The sequence below is a fragment of the Dermochelys coriacea genome, chromosome 7 (assembly GCF_009764565.3).
Source record: "Dermochelys coriacea isolate rDerCor1 chromosome 7, rDerCor1.pri.v4, whole genome shotgun sequence".
Lineage (NCBI taxonomy): Eukaryota > Metazoa > Chordata > Testudines > Dermochelyidae > Dermochelys > Dermochelys coriacea.
In genome coordinates, this window is record NC_050074.1 from 75,747,465 (window position 1) to 75,772,112 (window position 24,648).

The 24,648-nt window shown below is 37.7% G+C and overlaps 1 protein-coding gene across 7 annotated transcripts in view; it reads right to left on the minus strand.

Moving 5' to 3' along the window:
• The window catches only part of CCSER2 (coiled-coil serine rich protein 2), a 133,370-nt gene that overhangs the window by 83,634 nt on the left and 25,088 nt on the right, over window positions 1-24,648 (minus strand). The gene's annotated exons all lie outside the window — the stretch shown is intronic.

Here is a 24,648-nt window from a genome sequence, read left to right on the forward strand (position 1 = left end):
TGAATATTACTTTGACCACTATAGTTTTCCACTTAATATATCCTATTAAAATTATACCCTTTTGTGTTATGTCAATACGCTTCTCCTAGAATGCACAGATTGATTTGTTGCGGAATTCTGCTGTGTTAAAATGCAAGAAAGCTTCAAAAGTAGATTCAGATTACTATCTCTACCCTCAGTCCTTCCTTTCAATTGTTGCAGTTTTGAATCATATCTTTTTGTAAAAGAATCTCCCTTTCGCTGTGAAACATCCATATAAATAAAGAGAGAAAATGAACAGGGGAAAGTGTGAAACCTTATATATAGAAAGTGCTGCTAAATGAATAAAATAAAATGAAAATTATAAAGATCTTTTCCGCTAACATTATGCTGAAGTTTAAAGTATTATCTGAAACACCAATAAGTAAAACGTTTTCAGATACAAGAGTGATTTTGAAATTGGTGTTAATACAGTTTAGAACCACTAAGCCACTGCATCTAGGCAATTTAACTGGGATATAGAGAGCCTTCATTTTCTGAACACTCTTCACTGCCAAACACGATGTGGTAATAAATATAAAGATAAACAAGCAAGATTATTTATATTTCAAATTTTCAAAGTTGCTTGCTTAAAGATTTAGCACAGTAGTAATTACAGATATACTTTGCTGAATTACAGTAAATTATTCTACTGAGTATTATTTTAATCTCATAATGCAAACAAATTAAGATGTCAGGATATAAGAATGTGTTATTTTTGGCTTTGCATTCAGCTGTTCTTACAACATACCTACTCTTTGTGATGACAATTTATTATTATAGGTGATGCTGGTAATGACACAGTGAAGCCACCTAACATTTTCCATAAGATGACTCAGGTTGTAAGTGGCTTATATCTTTAGCATAGTTCACCCATTCAGACTAAAAAAAATTATGCTAGATGTGTCTCAAGATGAATTTTGGGGGGAATTTTTCAGCAAAAATGGTTCAGCCATTTTCAAGAAAGCTGTGGAAAAGTAAGTTGTCCGTCTTAAAAAGTTCCTACAAGATTTATGCTGAGAAGCTTTAGTACCTATATCAGTTCCTCCACCTCATGACTGAGAAATCTGGAAATAAAATTAGAATCAATCCTGGAAATGCTTACTTGGTAAGGCTTCCCCCCCCCCCAACAGTCTCAGTCCCTATTAAACTCTAAAGCAACTATCATTTTATTTGGACTTTATAAGCCTTAATAGCTTGGCTGTCCCTCTAGCCTCATTCTCATACAGAGACCAGTAAAGTACAGTTTACAGATTGTAGTTAATGCATAGTAAGAACAGATGGATATTTTCATTGCTGTGGCTATTCCTGGAAATAGAGTTGGGAGTCAAAGAGTAGTTAAAGACAGACAAGCTTTTATAGCACCTTTGCATAAATGACTCATTTGCAACAAACTCAAAAGTTTGTTCAATAGGTATAAAAGCATTCTGAATCCACTTTGAGAAGACTCCAAGAACAAAAGGAAATTGAGTGTAGGACTGCTCACAGCCATTAGTTTTACAGCTTGCTCACAGTAAAACAATTCTAACCCAGAAATCTGTAGTCCAGGGGGTCTCAACAAATTTTTTGGTGGCCTCACTGAGGCCACCAACTCTTGCTGGTGGCTGTGCTGACAATTTTTCCTAAAGTACTTAATTAACTTTAGGAAAACAAAAATATGTATATATATATATATATATATATATATATATATATATATATATATATATACACACACACACACACACACGTCAAAATCATTGCAATTTATGTAAGGTTATTTTCAGGCTCAGTAATAAAAACGTACAGTGGTCTGTACAGTGGACCTAAACAGAACAGAAACACAAATAAGATGCTTTGCATGTTCTTGTCTTTTTGTTGTTTCTTTTGCTTTTTTGGTTGCTTTTTTTAAAAAAAAAAACTTGATAGTAAGTCTGCTGCAATGAAAAGTGATATTTGTATGTTTGTTAATATCACTTTTCATAGCAGACTTACTCAGCCTCAGCAAGCCCTGGGAGAAATTAAGCCCTGGATGGGGAGATGGGCAGGGAGGCCACAAGGCCCAGGGATGATGGCGTGCATGGTGAGCCTGGAATCATATGTATGGAGCCCAAAGCCCACCGCCTCCTTCCCCCACCCCCGGGAAAGTGAGGAATTCGCCAGCTGCCTGCACTTCCAGCTTGTATCTCTCCAGAGGGGGGCCAGGCACAATCCCCACTGGTGGCCCTAGAAGAGGGGCCATTGCTTCCCCCATCCCAAATTACAGCCCAGGAGGCTGTAGCCACAAGAAAAGCCCCTGGTGGCCGCATGCAGCCAGAGTGGCCGCATTTGAGAAACACTGCTCCAACAGCACCCATTTTGTCTAAGGGAGAGTGAGTTAAAATTGTATCCAAGTCCTATTCAATATTGAATCTTTAACTTCAAACAAAATGGTGAAATTATTCTGATATAGCTCTTTAGATCATCACCATGGCAGAATGAACACACATTATTTAGCAGTTTAAGATAAAAACAAGTTTAAAAAAACAGTAATGAAAAATATTTTTCTCCTAACATTATTATGCATGTCTTCAAATTACAGCCTCTGAAAGTGCTGACAATCCAGAAAGGCAGTCGTCCAGAAATTGTTGAAAGTCCACTTTCAAAGAATTTTAGTTCTAACAGTTCACAAAAATGACAAATGATTGGCCAGTCATTACCTTTATTCCTTTTTTTGATTATTGAAGAAGTCAGTATCTAAATAAAAGCTTTGCCTCTGGTTTAACACAGCAATGAAGTCATAATCCTATGTTTATCAGTCTGTTGCTATGGAAATATATGCATCAAATTCAGCACAATGACTCCATATCACATCATCAAATAGGAAGAAAAGAGTAATTGCAAAGAAAACCATTGATTTAGGGGATTAGTAATAGGAGAGGAAACAATCTCCAGTTCCACGGATCAGCCAGCCAAGGGGAGTAATTGTCTGTTTGATGATCTATGAGAAATGAGTTGGTAGTTTCAATCCAGTTCCTCGTGGAGTCATCCACGTCACAGACCATCACAACTGCAGAGACAATCTTGTTGGCAGTTCAGAAAAGAGATCAATCACAGAGTGGACATGATACTTGGACCTCCCCCTCATCTCTAGAGGAGGATCCTCCAAATGAGGGCAGGTCAGTGAGTGAGGTGACAGTGGTGCATTTGCAGTAACATTGTCTGTGCTGTCTGTGATTCCAGGACCTTATTCTCCAGAGCTGTCTTTCCAACATTTTTCCAGGACAAAAAGGCCAGCACTTTTTGTGAGCAACCCATACGCAAGTTAATCATGAATAATTGGCTAACACAACAAGGAAAGCTATGACAAAGTGAAAGGTAAGACAAATGTAATCAAATATGTTTGAAAGTTATTCAGGAGGCAAGTGCTCCTTCCTTCTTGTTACTTTCAAAGTTAAGTAGAATTCCATAACAAAATATCTAAGGACAGTTTAGCAAGCCAGTGGAAATGCAATGCACTGCTGCTACTCAGGGGATTGGAGTTCCAGACTGCTGAAGTCTGAAATACCCAGGCCAGATGGACAGAGCACACCATACTCAGCTCCTAGTATTTCATGGTGAAGGTGGCAGCAGAAAGGACAGGACAGAGTGGGAAGATTGTAAGAAAACTGAAAAGGAGTGGCATTGATTAATTCTCCAGAGAACAAGATAAAAAAATGGAACGGGTTTCAATATTAAGTGTCAATATATTAAAAATTTGTAAACAGCAACTTGGGGAAAAATACATCCACTACCTCTAAGGTACATGTACAGAGTCCCCTCTAAAGCAGGAATTTAGCCCACACAGGTTTTACTGTCTACAGAGAAGGATCAAAGGTAGAACAGTGAAAGGCTTATGTGCATATGACCAAGGCCTCAATCCTGCAGACATAGAGACCTGGGCACATGTATTGTTCTACTGACTTCAACGAGACCTAGTACAGGTGCAGGACTTGGGTCCCAAGACAATATTTGGGTAAACTCTAATCTATAGTGCGTGAATCATCATAAATAAAATAATCACAAATAAAAAACAAACATATATATAGCTATTGTTGCCATTAATAAGATTGTAAAAAGGAATTTTAACTCTATGCTTAAGGTTAACAATCAAGAGCTTCAAGAACACTTATGATTTCAGATCTCAAATGTGTTTGGAAAGTTCCATTTGTAAACCTGCCGGTGGAAAAAGAGAAAAAAGAGCTCAGGATTTTTCCACAGTTAAGTGAACAAGTAAATTCTCCCCTTCCATGTTAGCTCAAAATAGCAGACTTCACATGCATGCTTTGTTATATTCACAGCAGCCTTTCACCAAATAAGTGTTGCACTTCATGGTCCTAGACAACTTGGGCTGAAACTTTTCCTCAGTCTACTCTTCTGCAAAGGGAGACTGTTTCTTGGCCTAAGATTTGTCTTTTTACTGATGGGCAAGAGAATGCCTCACTGCCCACTTTAGCAATGGCAGAGAAATTTTCTTTAGGTTGGAAATGGTACATGTTATTTCTTCAGTTGCTCATAGGATTTCATGATGGATTAAGTTTATTTTTCTTGCATTAAATTTTTTCTTTGGTGATGCCTTTTTTGGACAATAACTTTTCCACAGTTTGGGTGATTTGTTGTTTTGTAAGGCTGTTTGCTCTAAAGTGAAATATGCAGGAATTATTAGCCTGCTTGACAGGAACACTAAAAGTTTTTCTAAGAGTTCATTTCTCATTTACTTTTGGCTGAAGAAGCACTTTAAAGCTTTTCTCTGATTCCATTGTCACTAAATACAAAACTGTATCTGAATATTTTCTCCACTGAAGCAACTGGCAGGGCAGTGTTAGTGTCAATAATACTCAGCCAATATGGCAGTGATGCAATCAAAACATACAAGAATACATAAAGTACTCTCTTGCATTTTTTCATATTTATCATAATATTGCTTTGTTACCTTTTATATGATAGCTGCAGAAGCAACTGGCATGTTTTATATTTGCAATTCTGTGATTAGCAGAAGCATTTTTGTGATTCTGAACATATGACAAGAACACCAGAATTTTGGTTCAGCATGCTTTGGTGTGGAGTTTTTTTTTTTATAAGACCAAAATATACCTAACCAATACATTTTGTGGCATACTTTCAAAGTTATTCACTTTCTTTGGTAGTCTCCATTGCTTTATTTCATATTCTGCTGGATGAAGGCAGAGATCAATTCTAGGGGATTAGTATACTTTTTTTTTGGTGTAGGAGACTATGCAGAAAAAAATACCAATGTTCATACAGATCGGTACATTTTAGTACATAGCCACAGTTTGAGAAAGGAAAATATCTATTATGATAGATGTATTTAATATAACAAAATTATGGAGACTCCATTTATAGTCTAAAATCCATACTCAGGGAATTTATAGCTTTGCAACATAATTCTAACATGTTTTGAAGGTGGACTATATCATGAAATATTAACTAATTTCACATAAAATTTTATATATAAAACTGGAGAGGAGACTAGAGCTAACATGTCCCTTCAGCTGTGCTAGGCACTGAAAACAAGGAGCTTCAATGCAATACATAGTTTGAGAAGGCCCATGTCAGGACCTCGAGGGGATGAGGTGGATGAAGTGGTAGGTGAGGAAAATATTAGAGGAAACATGTTATATAGATGTGAGGGGTGCAATGTGAGAATCTGAGGCCAGAGAGAAAATGATTGGTTCTCTAAGGGAAAGATGGTCAGAAAAATGAATCAGTGTTATAGCACTTGAGATAGAAAGAAAGTCAAATTTTGAAGATACAGAAGAAACACTTGCAGGATTTGACAACAGAATGGACGTGGACAGCAGAAAAGGGAGGAGAATCTAATACAACCCCAGGAAGGTGAACCTGAAGAATGGTATCAATGTCAAGAATTCTACCAAAGAGACTGGAGGAAGAAAATAAGTTTTTTTCACCATTTCATAATAGAGTTTGAATGAGTAACTGGGCATCCAGAAAAAAAAGAAAGTGACAGATATTCCCTCCTACAAGACTGAAAAGAGAAAGAGAAGTCATTGTAGAAACAGTACTGTAAATAAAGCAACAAGTACTGTTGAAGTCACCCAGCATCAGGGAAGATAGTATCAAGGAAAAAGAGGAAGGAATAAAAGATGGAGCCCTAAGGGACACCAATAAAGTACTGAAGATAGGAACAGAGTTAATACATTATACCACAAGTCACACTGGATATAATTAAACCACAGGTCACTAGTATTTCCTATGAGGAGACAGTTGCCATGGCAACAAATGCAACTAAGCTTTCATGTTCAATAGCAGACTGACATTTTATTTTAAATGATCAGAAGCAACAGTCTCTTAAAATCTCTATTATTCTGGAAAACATTTTAAAAAGCCATAGTGTTCTTCCTGGGTGTATGGTATGCAGACAGAAAATTATGATTTTATTAGGTTAAGCTACAGTATTACTTTTGTAACACAGGTAGTCAGCTATGCTTAGTGGTTTTTATAAAATGGTTTACTGTTAGTTATGTATTTTGACATATGCTAACAACAACAACAAAAATTAGAAACAGCATTAGGGAAAAATACCAGAAAAATCAGCAGCAATCCTGTTGAGTCAAGCCTTCACCAATTTTTAGGTTACAGCTGCCTTTGCTAATGTGCAATTCAAGTTCACTTTTACAGCAATAGAAAGCGTTCTTTTACTGCCATCTAGCCTCCATCAATGAATTTACAAAATAGCTACATAAAAAACTGACCATCAGCATAGGGAATTCAAGTAAAATTGTGTACTTCACAAAGAAAGTGTTTACCAGTCTCACTGTTAACCTGTTGATATTTTTAGTAGTGTAATGTAGAACTTAATTAGAATGACAGCCCCTAGCAGAATGGCATCCCGGTACACAATTAGGGCTCCCAGACACCATGGTAATACAAATGTTACGCCTAAATAAATCTGTGGAAAATAAAAATTCTGTTCAATGTTATAAGACTTTTTTTTCCAAAGAAAAAGTGAGGTTTTTTTACTCCAGAGGAAAAACAGCACTATGTTTGCATTTTAGCTACAAATAATGCAATATTTTAAATTGACAAGTAATAAATAAGCAATTTTCTTTGATACTCTTAACCAGAGAGAGCACCCACCATATGGATGATCAGCTCTCTTCTACTGTCTGCCAGATTGGCAGCTGGATGAGAATTGGCTACCTGATGTTCAACCTGGAGGGAAACTGCAGCAGACTGAGGTAAAAACCTAGATAAACTGGCAGAACTTTTATCATCTGCCTAAGTTAAGCAGTTTGCCCACATTGTGTTACACAAATTAACTTCTCTAGGTAGCAGCAGAAGCTATGGCTTTCTCCTAAAATACAGTTGGCAGAAGGCTGTAATCTTTTCTTCTGGAAATGGACCTTGCCAGATTTTGAAAGACACTTAATAGATGAAGCACTGAAAATAAACTCTTGTAATTACAGCACTCATCTACACTACAACCATCACTAAAATCAGTGAACAAATAGTTAGAAGTTGAGGATAAAACTGAACCGTGTCCAAAAAACTGAGCAAAAAACCTTGGGGAGATTACTGGTAGTTACAAAGGCACTAGTTAGGTCCTGTTCATGCTACAAATGTTTACCATATTGAAACACATCCCTGTGACTCAGTTAATCTAAAATAATGTTAACAAGTCTATTTGTATTCAGCTTCCTCAATACAATATCGTGCCCATTTCTTACACAAACTGTCTTGCAGTTTTAATCTGCTCAATACACTGCTCAATACTCTGCCCCATCTTACCTCAGTCACCCAAAAATCTTTGGGTACGAACTTGATACCTGGTCCTCCCACTTCCCCTTCCCATCCAGTTTCGAGGCCATGCACTTGGATGTCTTTGCTAAAAACACTTTCCTTTTATTATTTCAACATAATTTATAGATATAGAAGGCAGACATATTTTAACTAACAGGTCCTTGAAAGGTAAACTTCTCACCTTAGGCAATTTTCAGAGTAGCAGCCGTGTTAGTCTGTATTCGCAAAAAGAAAAGGAGTACTTGTGGCACCTTAGAGACTAACAAATTTATTGGAGCATAAGCTTTCGTGAGCTACAGCTCACTTCATCGGAGTGAGTCTTAAGTCTCTAAGGTGCCACAAGTACTCCTTTTCTTTTTTCACCTTAGGCAATGTATATGTTCCAAATCCAGGGTAAGCTTTTTTTTAAAAAAAAAAAAAATTTGGGGGGGTGGGGAATTTAGGGAATTATTATTTTCCAGGGGGATTTTAATAAAATGCTTAATCCCACTTTCCATTGATCAAATGTACAGAGAACATTTGGAAGGAGCAAGTGCAAATCTGTTGCATCACTTAGAAAATGAGGAACCAGTGGATATCTGGCAGGAAATGAATCCAGGATGTCAGGAACGATACGTATTATTCTTAGAGACTAACAAATTTATTAGCGCATAAGATTTCATGAGCTACAGCTCACTTCATCGGATGCATTTGCACCAAATGCATCCGATGAAGTGAGCTGTAGCTCACGAAAGCTTATGTGCTAATAAATTGTTAGTCTCTAAAGGTGCCACAAGTACTCCTTTTCTTTTTGCGAATACAGACTAACACGGCTGCTACTATGAAACGTATTATTCTGCTACTCATGGATCTTATCCCAGGATTAATACGATTTTTGTTTCTAGGACTTTGGCTAATGTGGTCAAAAAAGCTAATCTGGGATTTATGCCCCTACATATATTAGATTAAGAGACTGGGATTCAGTATAAAAACAAAGGGTCTGGCATTTGAATAGTGTTTGTTTGTATGACTTCCTCAGAATTTAAGAGCTGGAAGAAGCTTTTTCAGAAATATACAGAACACCACGATAGGGAAGGGATCAATAAGATCAATAAGAGTTCTCGGAGATGCTGGAAAGATGGTGATGAGTGGGATCCTTACAAATAAAACATCACACCCAAAAAAGGCAAGAGCTTTTGAAAAAGAGCATTTGGTTAAAATCTTTGTTTTGGAAGGTAGACAAATCTATTGGAGAGTTTACGAAATAACTGAAATAAGATGGAAGATTTCTCAGGCTGTTTGCAACATATTAAACACTTAAATATTATACAAAAAATTATTATGAAAAGGGTAATAAAGCTGTTAGGCTTTTAGCCAAAGAGTTAAGAGAAACAAGATAAATCAACCATCCCTCTGATTAGGGACAAAAAAGGAAGATTTAGAAATTGGCATCAAACAGATCTTAAACATTTGCTAACTTTTTCCATACAATTCAGAACTATATAGAGTAGCCTCAGTAAAGCTGAGTGTCCTCCAAGTTATTTTTGTTCCAGTGCATTCCTATTAGTGTCCTTGACATGACATCAGAAAGATGGCATGATCCACTATTAAAATTGATATGGAACATAAAAGACAAAGGGGTTGTTTAAAAGTTCTTTATAAGCCTACAGAGTGAGTGGACTGGCTTTCCCTAATTTGGCTTATTATGTATCACAATTAAAAGATGCAATATACTGGGTTAACAGAACATCCAAATACTGGGTAAAACAAACAAAACTGGAGCCACCAAATATAGGTAGTCATAGTAATTGTTGGGTTAAAAAGAAATTTATGACACCAAAAATAAAATCATCCATACCACATTAGCAGCTTTGGACAAATTTTCTGAATTCCTGTTACCAAGGACCTCTCACTTAGCTATTTCCATTAATAATCAGGTATGTATCCCTAAGCAATATCAAAATGATAATTTGTTGAGGGTAAGAGCTGAGATGAAAATTTGGACAGCTATTCCTGGGTCCTGATCTGAAGTCATACCAAACAATTGGTAATATAAAATATAAAGATCCCATATTTTTAGTCTTTACAAGTCAAACTTTTATTGAGAAATCTGGGTATGAGGTGGCTCTATTTAGACCTTTAACCACATTTGAGGAGTTGACCCAAGAGCAAGTTGAAACAAGAGGTTTAATTTTTAAGATATATACTATTTTGACTGAAAAAAGATGTTGATTAGGAGACACCCAAATGAAAAGATGGGAGAGGGATTTGGACAAAATTTGATCAGATGAATGGGTTTCTATGTCGGAGAGAGAGATTATTTAATTTAACTGTTAATAACATTTTTATAAATTACTGTATTGATGGCATTTGACTCCAGTTCAGTTCCAACATATTTTTTTGCTACTTGGGAGGAACTCTGTTGGAGAGGTGTGGGGAAAGGGGAACAACTTACACCTGTGGTGGACGTGTCCAGGAATTAGTTTCTGGAGGAAATTAAAGAATTTCATTTTTGACAAAATACTGGCTTCCTAGAAATCCCTTAACCCGTCTACTGAATGTTCTGGTAAAGAATCTACATTTCAAACAGAAAAAATTCAGTTTTTTTTTTTTATTGTTAGCACCAGTGTTCCCTCTAATTTTTCACACACATGTGCGGAATGAATTTTGATATATCCACCAATATGGAGGTGGTGTGCGACACATCACCTCCATATTGGTGCACATAAAATTCATGTGGTGGGGGTGGGGCCGAGGGATTCGGAGTGTGGGAGGGAGCTCAGGGTTGGGGCACAGGGGTGTGAGGGCTCAGAGCTGGGGATGAGGGGCTCAGAGCTGGGGATGAGGGGCTCAGAGCTGAGTCACTGGGTTGGGTGAAGGCGGTGAGGGCTCCGGCTGGGCATGCAGGAGTGTGCTCAGGGGCTATGGTGTGGAGAGAGGACTCCCCGCAGCTCTCTTTCCCCATAGCAGCACCTGGGCTTTGAAGGGACTTTGCAGACAGATTGTGCTGTACGTACTTAGACTTCTGTAGGGCTTTTGACTTGGTATTGAATGATGTCTTGATTAAAAAACTGGAATGATACAAAAACAAGGCACAACTTAAACTGGCTAACTGATACATCTAAAAATATAATTAAAAAGGGGAAATAGTCAAGTGGATGAGTTTCTAGTAGGGTCCCCCAGGGATTGTTTTTTGGCCATATGCTTTTTTAACATGGATAGCACTGACTTAGCAAAAACAAAATTAACAGTCTGGGGGAATGGTAAATAATGGACAAGTCACCAATACAGATTTTTTGGTAAGCTGTTTCCCTGCATCCAATATGCATTTCAATATGGCCAAATGTAGTGTCGTACATTTAGGAACAAAGAATGTAGGCCACACAGGTTGGAGTATTGTATCCTGGGAAGCATGGACTATGAATAAGATTTGGGGATGAGCAAGAATGGGATTGCAGAAGGGGTGATGGTGGACAATCAGCAGATGGTGAACATGAGGTCCCAGTGCAACGCTGTGGCCAGAATGACTAATGCAATCTTTAGACATATAAACAGGGAATCTCAAGTAGGAGGGTTACAATGCCTCTATTTAGCATGGATTTAACTGCTACCAGAATTGTGTCCACATGTGAAGAAGGATGTGGGTATATTTGAGAAGGTTCAGAGACGAGCCATAAACTGTAGATAAAAATTAATGTTTACTTAAATCAGTTTTTGATAAAATGATTTTTGAGGAAAAAACCTATCTAAAGATAGTTTTAATTAAGATACGTTATAGCTCAAAGATATCTCATCATGGAATAGGGATTATAAATTCTAATTCTATTGTATGAGACAATATATTCGTGGTATGTTTAAGAAAAGTTTTGTAAATGAGTTCCAATAGTTCATGGATTAGGGACCCAATCTCCAGAGGCTTCCATATAGATTATTTAGGTTAATCTTTCTATCTACTCAATGGGACTCAGTGCTCATTCTAGAAGACACCATCAGAGATGCTTAGTTTTGCAGTTCTCAAACTGTGGATTTGTGTCTCCAGAGGTAACATGCTTGTTAACATCAAAAATGTTTTTAAACAAAACATAATATGGAGAGAGGTGAGAAACAACAAACCTCAACCCAATTGTCCCTCCGCAAATGTGTGTACATAGAGTCAATCCCTTATCCCTCTCTAAAAGTGCAAAGCTTCAAAAAGTTCCACGTATAGGAGATTGTTGAGGGCAGAATAGATCTGGACAAAGAGAAGTCTGGAGGAAAAATGTGAGAAGGGACAGGAAGTAGAAACAAAAGTGAAACTGTCTGAGCAGAATATCCCAGAAGTCTTGAGGTCTTTCTGAGTGTAGCCTTCATTGATTTGAGATCTACCATACCATTCTCTCACTAGAAGGGAAAACCTATAATGGCAGCAGGCTGTAAAAGAGATCCAGTTTGGGAATATTGTAATTAAGTTCCTCTACCTGTGGGCAAGACAGGCATGCGTACAAAATGCAAACAGTGCAACAAAGAAATGCAAGGCCTGGGTGCCCGAATGAAACAACATCATGAGAAGTGATCCTTCTTAGGAGGAAGCTGCATTGAAGATGATGAAAGGAACATGTCTGAACATGCAGGATCTTCAGGTTGGTAAACTTTTATTTCATACCTCTTTCTTAAGGACTGCCTGTCTTCCTTCTGGACTATTCTTGAATTCTCATGTTTGAGCAAAAAATATAGTTGTTACTACACAGAACCATCATTTTAGATGCAGTTGTGATAAAAAAAGTAGCTGAAATAGGCAAATCTTCCTTTTACAATTTCACCTTTAAAGTAGTACTGAGGTGTCAGTGAATGCAATGAGTAATACTAAATGAGCAGTATGGTAATAATAATTAAATAAGTGCATTGACTTATTTTGTTTAGGAGAATCCATCCTCAACATACAGGATTCTGAAGATTATAGAAAATGATGGTGATCTTGAAGGTGGATAGTTTCAGAGTTTGTCACATCATGTATGTCATATAGCCACAATATATCACCTGTAGCAAAAAGAAAAAAAAATCTCCATCCTCCAGAAACAACCACAGATAAGTTTTTGAAAAGAACCAGCAGATTACAAAAAGAGGTCGTAGATGAAAATGTTGCCCGGTTTGTTTATGCAACAAACTCCCCTTTCCTGATGATTGAGAACCCACTCTTCATTAACATGGTTCAGTCATTAAGACCAGGATACAGTCCACCCAACAGAGCAAACGTTGCAGGAAAATTGCTGGGTAAAGTGTATGAAAGAGAAATTGAGCAGTGTGCAAAAGGTCTAGAGGGTAAAATTGTTAACTTGAGTCTTGATAGGTGGAGCAATGTCCACAATGATCCAGTTGTATGTGCTTGTATGACAACATAAAAAGGGAATGTCTTCCTTACAGAAACAATTGATACATCAGGAAATGCACACACAGCAGAATACTTACAAGTAGCAACAGTAAAAGCTATAAAAAACTGAAAAAAAATTCAAATGTCTAGTACGCAGCTTGGTCACAGACAATGCTGTAAATGCATTGAAGATGAGAAGAAATTTAGGAGAGAGTCCCAAGCTAATAATATATGGTTGCAGTGCTCGTTTGATACACCTCCTAACCAAAGACTTCAGTGTTCCAGAAATAAATGCTAATGTTGTTGAAATTGCAAAATACTTCCATAACAACCACTTTGCAGCAGCTGCTCTGAAAAAAGTGGGAGGAACCAGGCTAACTCTCCCACAAGACGTGCGATGGAACTCAGTAGTGGACAGTTTTGAGCACTATATCAAGAACTGGCCTAATCTGATGATAGTTTGTGAACAAAATCGTGAAAAAATAGATGGCACTGTCACAGCCAAAGTTCTCAGCATTGGGCGTAAGAGAAATGCTGAACGCATGCCGAGTACCCTGAAGCCTATTTCTGTAGCCTTGAACAAAATGCAGGGAACTAGCTGTTTTACTGCTGACGCTGTTGAAATTTGGAAGGAACTGAGTGAGATCTTAAAAAAGATAAATTGCAATGACAGAGTTAAATTACAAGCATTAAAAAAAGAATGGGAGCAGCACTACCTCTAGCTCGTTTTCTTGCAAATATTCTCAATACTCGGTACCAGGGTCAAATCTTAACTGCTGAAGAAGAGGAGCTGGCTATGACATGGACATCCAGCAATCATCCTTCCATAATGCCAGCTAGAATAAACTTCAGAGCTAAGGGTGAACCATTCAAGAAATACATGTTTGCTGATGATGTTTTAAAGAAAGTCACACCAGTGACCTGGGGGAAGAGACTTAAGCACTTGGATTCAGAGACTGTTGAAGTGATAATCTCACTTTTAACAGCAGTAGCTTCTTATGTCGGTGTAGAAAGAATATTTTCTTCCTTTGGACTAATTCATTACAAATTGAGAAATTGTTTGGGACCTGAAAAAGCAGGAACGCTTGTTTTTCTTTTCCAGATTATGAACAAACAAAGGAAAATGAAGATGAAGACTACTGTGTTAGCTGCAGAAGCCAATATTTTAAGTTTCTCATGTTGACCTGGCTGACATAGTCAATTTAAATACATTTCATTTAGCTATTTTAGTTAAATAATTTTAACAAAAACGAACCTGATTTTAAAAAAACTTGAAAGTTTAAATAAATTCAAAAATTCATATGCTTGTTTTGTTAAAATATGATATGTTTGCTGTGAAAAAAAAATCCAAAATACGTAACGTTCTTGTTTTAGTTAACTAAAACAATTTAAATGTCAGTCTGGTGATTTTCTCCTCCTAATACAGCAGGGCAAGAAAATCCTCCAAATATTAATGATTAACCTGCTGAATTGGAAATAGTTCTCCTCCTAATGACTTCACAAATATCTGCTTCAATTACCTTTGGTAAATGAAATAACCAATCATTCATTTTCTGATATAGCTGTAAAATGAATCTAAAAATATTTCAAAATATTATCACTTTAAAAATGTAGAGTGTGTACCTTCTAAAAATGAAACCTACATCTCTGAGTTGTGAAGAATATGTATTAAGGTTATAACAACCAACAAGAATGCACTTTTATGTAGCAATCCATGATTAAATGGAGTCTTCCTGACTAGTGATTTAAATCAAATCCACCCTGACCACAAGTATGTTCAGAGGATTGGAAAACATGCCATACAGTGAAAGACTCAAGAAGCGCAATCTACTTAGCTTATCTAAAAGGTTACAAGGGACTTGCAGACAGTCTCTAAGGATCTGCATGAAAGCAGTGGGCTCTTCAGTTTAGCAGACAAAGGTATAACAAGATCCAATTGCTGGAAGTTGAAGCTAGAAAATTCCGTCTAGAAATAAGGCACTTAAAAAAAGCTGTAATGGTTACCAATCACTGGATATATATAAGCTGTAATGGTTACCAAATCACTAGATATAATAAAAAAAAAAAAAACACACACACACACACCACACCTTACCAAGGGTTGCGATGAATTCTCCATCACTGGCAAATTTTAAATCAAGAATTAATGTTTTTTCTAAAATAAATGTTCTAGTTCAAGCATAGCTATTGGACTTGAACCAGGAATCAACATAGGGAAGTCCTGTAGTCTGTTTTACTAAACAGGTCAGTCTCTATTGTCACAATGGTTCCTTCTGGCTTAAAGTCTGTGAATCTCATCGATTAATTCTCTCAGAACTGGGAGGAATGCTGTGCAAATCTTACAAACAGCCCTTAGATCTAGGACATTTATATGTAATCTGTCTTCCTGTAAAGTCCAGAGGCTTCAGGTTTGACTATCGCCTCTGAGGGCTGCCAGCCCTACACTGGAGGCATCCACCAGCAGTCTTTGTTGACAACAGTGAGGGAAGGGTTCTCACTTGCATATTATGAAGATCTTTCAACAATTTAATGGCAGGACCATCCCCATTTCACAGATGGGCAACCAAGGCATAGAATAAGTGACTGCCCAAGATCACACAAGAAGGTCTGTGGTAGAACAGGTATTGAACCTGGATCTCTTAAATCCTAACCATAGATTACTGCAACTTAATTGAGCATGAAGTGCTGCAGAAAGTCTAGTGGACCAGTTTCTAACCCCACTCATGAGTGCTCAGTTCCCCTCCTCCTCTGATAATTGACTAAAAGACCTGTCAGGGTCTTTCTGGTTGGCCTAGAATCTGCTGCTGATAGGGAGGCTAAAGAGATGGGACCTATGAATCCCTCCACCCTACACCAACTGCTGAGCTGAGGATTCTCTTACTTCAGCCTAGAGATGGTCCCGAGTACAGGAAAGGAGTGTAGGATGAGGAAAGATTCAGACGACTTCTTCCTCTAACTCAGTGGTCCCCAACCTTTCTTGTGGGAATAGCATATTGGTGAGTGGTGATTGGTTGGTGATGAGTATTTGCTTCAGGTTGGGGGGCTGTCACAGATCTTGGGAGACAGGCCAGTCCTTGCTTACAGACAGCCCCGGAAGCAAATACTCACCAGCAACCACACACCACACAACAGAACCACTAACCCAGGAACTTATCCTTGCAACAAAGCCCGTTGCCAACTCTGTCCACATATCTATTCAGGGGATACCATCATAGGGCCTAATCATATCAGCCACACTATCAGAGGCTCATCCACCTGCGCATCTACCAATGTGATATATGCCATCATGTGCCAGCAATGCCCCTCTGCCATGTATATTGCTCAAACTGGACAGTCTCTACGTAAAAGAATAAATGGACACAAATCAGACGTCAAGAATTATAACATTCAAAAACCAGTCGGAGAACACTTCAATCTCTCCGGTCACTCGATTACAGACCTGAAGGTGGCTATCCTTCAACAAAAAAAAGCTTCAAAAACAGACTCCAGCGAGAGACTGCTGAATTGGAATTAATTTGCAAACTGGATACAATTAACTTAGGCTTGAATAGAGACTGGGAGTGGATGAGTCATGACACACAGTAAAACTATTTCCCCATGTTATTTCTCCCCCCCACCCCACTCCCCACCTTTCCTCAGACATCCTTGTTAACTGCTGGAAATGGCCCACCTTGCTCGTCACCATGAAAGGTTTTCTTCCTTCCTCCCCCTCCTCCTGCTGGTGATGGCTCATCTTAAGTGATCACTCTCCTTACAGTGTGTATGATAAAACCCATTGTTTCATGTTCTCTGTGTGTGTATATAAATCTCCCCACTGTATTTTCCACCAAATGCATCCAATGAAGTGAGCTGTAGCTCACGAAAGCTTATGCTCAAATTTGTTCGTTTCTAAGGTGCCACAAGTACTCCTTTTCTTTTTGCGAATACAGACTAACACGGCTGCTACTCTGAAACCTATACTCCATTACTTGCAGCCCTTTTGTCATATGAAAGGACTTCACGAATATCATGCCTATGAAACGTTAGTTCTGTAGTCCCTTTAAACAGGACAAGTTAAGTAAAGAGGATACATTCTCCTTTTGATTTCCATATATAAAAGAGTGCATATGATAAGGTGTCTTGTCATACCATTCCATGAAGTGAACCATCCAAATGTAAGTCACCAAAACCCCTTTATAAACAAATATAAACCAAACACTTGGTCAACTGTTCTCATAATGGATGTATATGGTGCACTAAGTATTTCAGTTTGTCCTCCTTTATTAGAAAATGTTTTAAACAGTTCTAGTTTCATTTCAAACACTGAGTTCTTCATATTAAGTCATAATGTTAATGTATATAATTTACTTGAAAAGTATTAGCTGCAATAGAAAAAGGTAAATGGAAAGGGAATCCTTGGACAATTTTACTTTTTCTGCTTTGGATATTAAAAGTAAACATTTTAAAACTCTACATACATTTGACCAAACACCATGTTACTTTATTCTTGCCTGCAGTTCGATGTACCTCTCTCCCTCTTCCCCATGGTTTAAATTAAGCTAGGATATAGAAAAATTCTGATTGAACACAAATTGTTCATAATATGCAAGTGTTACATTAAACATCTCTTATTTAGATTTATGACAGTATCAATTTGAAGTGTCAAACTAAAATTTGAGAGTTTGCTTCCCAGAAGGATCTTTAAAAAGCTAAGACAAGCTAATTGACACTAAATGATTTGTCAGTAATTAAGTTACAGTAATGGAAACGTAAAAAGTACCCTGGCTAATTAACCTTACACAATATTCATTTTCTCAAGTTACTTTTTTTTTTTAAATTTGAGGGGAAAAGTTGAAAGCAAAAAAGTAACTTTCTTCAACGTCATATTTCAGCCTGATTATTTAAACCTTTAAAAAAGTGGGTAATATTTAACCTGAAAAAGGGTTTGTTGCATGTAACAGACACTAATCCAGAAGCTCCCTTTCCAACAGAGATTTAGTCACTGAAGAAATCTAAATATCAGGAGGTTCCAAAGATACCCTTAACCTGAGCCAGTACAAGATCTTCAACTTGAATTTACTCCTCTTGGGCTCCTTTGCACTGGAAAATGATATTTTATTAAAAAACCCACAATATTAAACACAAGTTGGTACTCAGTATAGATAAAAACTGGCATTTAATATTGTGTCTGCTGCTCCTGGTTGACAACCAGCTGACAACGTTAAACGCAGTCCTTGTATACAAACATGTTAACATTTTCTCACACAATGTCATCTTCCAGTGTGGAGAAACCATTTTAGTCATCAAAAATTTAATCTTTATTTTGACCATATTCAGAACACAAAATAAGACTCTTAATTATCTCAAGCTTGCCAAGGTAGAAAGAACAAAATAATTGTAAGGATGGTCTGGGGGTGGGGGGGCGATGGTTTGAGAAACCTTTTAACACTAACAATTATGCTGTTTTTGTTTAAGTGGAGGAGGTCAGGGAAAATCTACATTTATGTTGTGTATTTCAGGCTATGTTAATTCAATAAATATTTTTTAAAAAGTTTCCAGATAAAATATGCAAAAAATTAGCAATTTTTGTATGCATTATACAAGACTAAACTTATTTGGGGAGGTGGGGGGGAATATTGACAGTTCAGTCCAAGGTCATATTTCAAAGGAGGAGATAATGAGAGGTTTTGTTTACTGTGCTCCTATGAAATTACATGATTTCGTCCTCAATAGCTATTACAAAGGTCACTGTGGAATCTGTCAGACAGTTAACCCTCAGATACATGTGAATACCACATTCTTACTGGGGAGAAGCTAATTCTTGGCAGCTGATACCTGAATAAGCATAATAATGAAGCTGCAATAAAATAGGTTATCAGGAAAAATGGGGGTACAATTAACCTGTTAGATAATAAGCGCCCAGGCATACCTTTGTGCTTAGTTCTATAAATTGGAAATCTTGTCTTGTCAAGTTTACAGAGACATAATAGTTTAACCACCACATTTAAGGCTTTTACGTCTATTTTTGTAATCAGACCCTTTAAAAATTTCCAATTTCTTTTTTTAATTACAAGCCAGGTTTTTATTACATTTACTTGTGCAGAGACATTGGGATCAGGAGGCCCTTTAATTATAGGTAATCTTGGTCCCTATTTCCAAGCCTGCTGGTGACAGGACATATATGAAAGCCCACAACAGGCAAGAACCTTAACTCATACCCCGCAGTTCTTTTAATAGTCAACACGTTGGGCAGGATCTCATCTTCCATCAAAACAGCAACTGAGGGGTATTGAAGTCGATGGAAAATACCTTGTTAGCAAGTTGTACAGTTCAACTTGTGATATTACACAGTTTTTAACACTGTGTGGTATTGCCATCAGAACTGGCCTTTGAGGCATCAATTTTCTCACTGAAATAAAGTAAATTAAAAAAAGGGAAAGCACCAGCACATTGGTGTTATCTGAGCAGTGGGGATCAGCAGCTGTTGAAAGTAAAAGAGATGGTAAAAACCACTTTTAGTTGTTTTAAAGAGGGATTTGTTGAGAAATCCATGCAATTCATTGAATTCAACATGTAAATGGTCCATGTGCGCTGATTTTTAGTCTAAATGTGACTAGTTGGGGAAAATCTATGTACAACTTATGAATTATGGTGGATATTATGAAGTTACAAAATTGTGTTATCACAGAAAATCTCGACATGGATGTGCAATCCCACATTTTCTGACACTGCGTGTAGCACATCTCTGCCAGACCAGGGACAACAGTCAGTTGTTACGCCTTAATGGCCACCTATTCAGGTTGCAAAAATCTTGAGACAGCTAGATGACTGAAATTGGAAGAAACTAGTCCCTCCAATTTCTCTTCACAGAGGGAGTGGAAAATCTTCAGCAGTAGAAGAAAGAAACCAGATGGGGACATATAAACTCAAGGAACTCAGGTTTCAGAGTAGCAGCATCGGATGAAGTGAGCTGTAGCTCACGAAAGCTTATGCTCAAATAAATTTGCTAGTCTCTAAGGTGCCACAAGTCCTCCTTTTCAAGGAACTCAGTCACACAAGGCGGCTTAGACAGGAGAGAGGGGCATGCTTTCATCCTAAGGGTGTCCTGTGTAACTGCAGGACCAGCTGAGGTCACAGAAATCAACCTGACCCAGAGAGGCTCCATGATTCTGAAGAAAAGCTGCATGAGAAGGATCCCAGAGGACTCTATCCAAGCCCAAAAACTTCTCCAGAGTGGTGAGAAAACTGAAGCAGAGAAATGCATATAGGTGTACTTATTATTTCGTTTAGATCTGTGTCTCTCTCATGCTAAGTTGAGAGTAATGATGTTTAGTATCCTGCATGAAGTCTTCCATCTGCCATCATTACTGCATGCCCCTGAATGCTAAACTGTAAGCACAGAGTACCCACACAGCTGGAATTATGGGAAAAGATGTGCTTAAATAGAAAGACATAGGATCTCCATGCCGAGAGTGAGACACCCCAGCCAGAGGCCATCTGGACTCTGCTCACGCTTAGGAGCCTTAAAGAGAACACAGCCTGGTGAGCGTCCAGCCAGTAAGGAAACTGTGGGATACAAAGGATTTAATTTGTTTAAATCATATATTGGTGTTAGCATGGAAACACAAGAGGAATTTAGCTTATAAAAATGTAATTTATCCTCAGATACCCTGCATTTGGTCAGCAATTTATCCAAGGAGATCAAAGACTTTATGAACATTCATATTAGTCTGCAAGACAATTTTAGGAAACCTCACACTGTTTCCTGTAACATTAAAGTATTACAACATTTCTCCCATCTCACATAAAATGGAGAGCCTATACTAGCTACAAGCAACACATCTGTCACATTCTAGAGAACTAATGCCACTGTAATCTGAATGTTCTCCCTCCAAGGATCAAGAACACCTGATGTGCTTGTCAGTCATGACATATTATTCCCACATGGTGCGTGCTGTTTAAACTTGGATTTTTCATCTGCCTCTGTCATGACAAAGATCAGCAGAACAGATAAGCGTTTCGAAGTCCTCCAATGGCATCGACAACCACCTGCTTGGAACCCTAGGAGCACTAAATGCACTTATTCCTTTTTAAAAAAGAAAAAAGTGCAAAATTAACTAAGGGAACACAGAGAAAATGGAAGAACAATACTGCAATTATCTTAACACCTGCTGCATATGAACAAGGAAACCAAAAGCGGTTGTGTCACAAACTTACACAGCCTTGCACCTAACATCCTGATCCAGAAGAGGGCAAACAGAAACACAGCCCCTAGAATCACTGCTTTCTGGTTAAAAGAAAAGGAGTACTTGTGGCACCTTAGAGACTAACATTTATTAGAGCATAAGCTTTCGTGAGCTACAGCTCATTTGGCTCACATACATTCTCATTCAAGAGCACAGTTCTGCAGAACAACAGAAAACAAGATTTTTCTTCAAATTGTCATGGTTACTTCTGCATTTTCAAGCTAAAAGTAATTAGTGGTTTATCCTGAAGTAATAGAGATAAAATTTAGTGCTGTATACAGTAACTGAAACCACAGCTCACAAACAATGACCACTTAAAGGAAATTCAAAATCCATTGAGAGTTACAACTTCCCCCACAAATTCTAAGAACATGGCTGAAAATGTCTATACACTGCAAGAATAAAAGCAACCTTATTGCTATTTACCCCCTTTAAGGTTGAAACTTCAAAGTACATTAAGTACTAAAATTGTGATAAAGAACTAATTTTTAAAAAAAGAGGTCAAACTCAGAAATAAAGAATATGAAAAATGACATGAATATCTAAATTCAGTGATGAACCCTGTTCAGGGGAAAAAAGCCTTGTAATAGCTATCAAGCCCGAAGCAGTAGCAATCTACTTACAGAAGATACAGGAAAGAAGAGACCACTCTGATTACATCGATGCCACAGCACTCAAGACACTCATCACAATTTTTATAAATTAGTAAAATGATCTTACTTATGCTATTCACTACTTCTCACAGACTTGTAACTATTAAGATCAGAAGGGACGATTATGATCATCTAGTCTGACCTCCTGCACAATGCAGGCCACAGAATCTCACCCACCCACTCCTGCAATAAACCTCTCACCTATGTCTGAGCTATTGAAGTCCTCAAATAATGGTTTAAAGACTTCAAGGTGCAGAGAATCCTCCAGCAAGTGACACGTGCCCCATGCTACAAAGGAAGGCAAAAAAGCCCCAGGGCCTCTTCCAATCTGCCCTGGAGGAAAATTCCTTCCCGACCCCAAATATGGCGTTCAGCTGAATCCTGAGCACGTGGGCAAGAGTCACCAGCCAGATACCCAGGAAAGAATTCTCTGTAGTAACTCAGATCCCACCCCATCTAACATCCCATCACAGGCCATTGGGCCTATTTACCATGAATAGTTAAAGATCAATTAATTGCCAAAATCATGTTATCCCATCATCCCATCTCATCCATAAACTTCATTGTTTCCATTGAAAGAGCGTGAAAACATGCTTCTATTGAATGAATACTTCAGGGTATATTTTCTGTTCAAAACTGTGCACAACTCCCACTGGTAGTGATCCAATTTATATGTATACATCAAGAGATTAGCCAAACAGATCAGAGACCTAGGGAAGCAGAATTCTTCACTTCAGAAAATATCAACTAGAATATCTTAAGTTTCTCATAAAATGTATATAATAAATAAGTATATTCAATATTTACTACATCAAGATGTAGTATCAGGATATCATTTACTTGTTTAACAGCTCACACACAACTAAGATTTTTGAAGGGACACTATTTCATCAGGACATCTTTTGGACTGTCTTATAATATTTTTTGATAAATTTTTAACGTTAACATCCACACAGCCTTTCATCCACAGAATCTGAAAGTGCTTTCCAAATATATATATTTCCTGTGGTAAATTGCACAATCACTAATATATATACACAAGTCTTGTATAATATATATACAGGAAATTGGCAGCTGTTTAAGAGAGCCCAGAAACATTATACAATAGGTTCGAGACGCAGTGAATACCATCATGGGTAGCTGAAACTTTTCAGCGGAATTTGGCTAGGACCACAGTGTCACATCTCATAAGATGTTATCTTCCACTTGCATAGAACCAGACTAGAGCACCGACTATGCAGAATCACCATCTAGTTTTCACTGACACCACTTCAACACACAAGTCTTCCCTGGATTACTCCCATCCTAGCACTGTTCAAGACTGATCCTGCTTACCTTTTGAAGTATGACTAAGTCAGTCAAAGATGATGATCTGGTTGCAGTTTCTGTATTTGTCTTAACATATTAAGAAGTGTAATCATATTGGTGATATCATAACAAAAATAAACTAGATTGTGTTTTTCATTTTTATTTTCCAGTGGTTACTAACCACATTTGTCCACATACTTTCTAATATGGAGGAAAATTAGTGCAAGTTACCTATTCCTGCTTACAGCCTTATAGACAAATGTGACTCTTCTTCTGAAAGGGAGCAGTAAGTCAGGACCTGTCAGTTGAGGGACATGTCACTCTTGTTCCACAGATATGAACCGTGAAGCAAAGGATGAGCAAGATGCTGTGTGTGCCATGAACCCAAACATTTCTCAAAAATAAACAAAAAAAAACCAAAAAAAAACCCCACAATGTAATGCTTCTGAAATGACTCTTTAGCCCACTAGAAAATCTGAGGCTGGCTGGCTGAACATAGGTGAAAAGTCAGTAGTAGTGCTGAACTTTCCCACTGATACTGAACAACGTTTAATTTCCAGACAGACACAGGTAAGAGCCACACTACCAAGCACGCCACCTGCACCGGAAATGAAGTCTCAGATGAAGGCAGATGATCCCTCCTACTACATATTAAGCCACCAATCACTGTAGGTGTTTATCTCATACACAAATGCTAGACATTAAACTTGAAGCCCTGTCCTAGTGAGGAGCTAGAGTTGTGGTCTCCAAAACTGGTATCTTATGGATCTAGAAAGCTTGCTTACGGTGTGATGAAATACAGGTTCAAAGGGGATTTATTTAACAGATTGGCAGGCCAGAGAACCCGTTATTCCTGTTCCCAAGAACAAGCTCTACCTCAGGCTGAAGGGGCTGAGATCATCTCCTCATCCTCTATGCTTCTAGGCAGACAGGAAATACTGAACATGCCAATTTGAGGAAAATAAGCCCATTGTTCTTTCTTTAGCACCACATTGGAGGAGGAAGGTAGTACTCTAACCAAACTCAGTCCACAATACCAGAAGTAAATGTTAAATATTTCACCACTAATTACTTTTTAAAATGCACATTAGCTATAACACACTCCTATTTATCTATATTCGGGGTGGGAGACATCTAAAACTTTTAGAAAACCAGGCATTCAGATAAACAGAAGTGCTATTAACTAACATAGTGCTACATAAAGGATACACTGTGGATTTGGATAGCTAGGATTTTCAAATAAAGGGAATTCAGATAACTGGAATTAAAGGTTATTCTTATTGTAGGTCCTTTGTCATTAGGTGGGCTCAGAATATCCAGATTTGGATATATATTACAA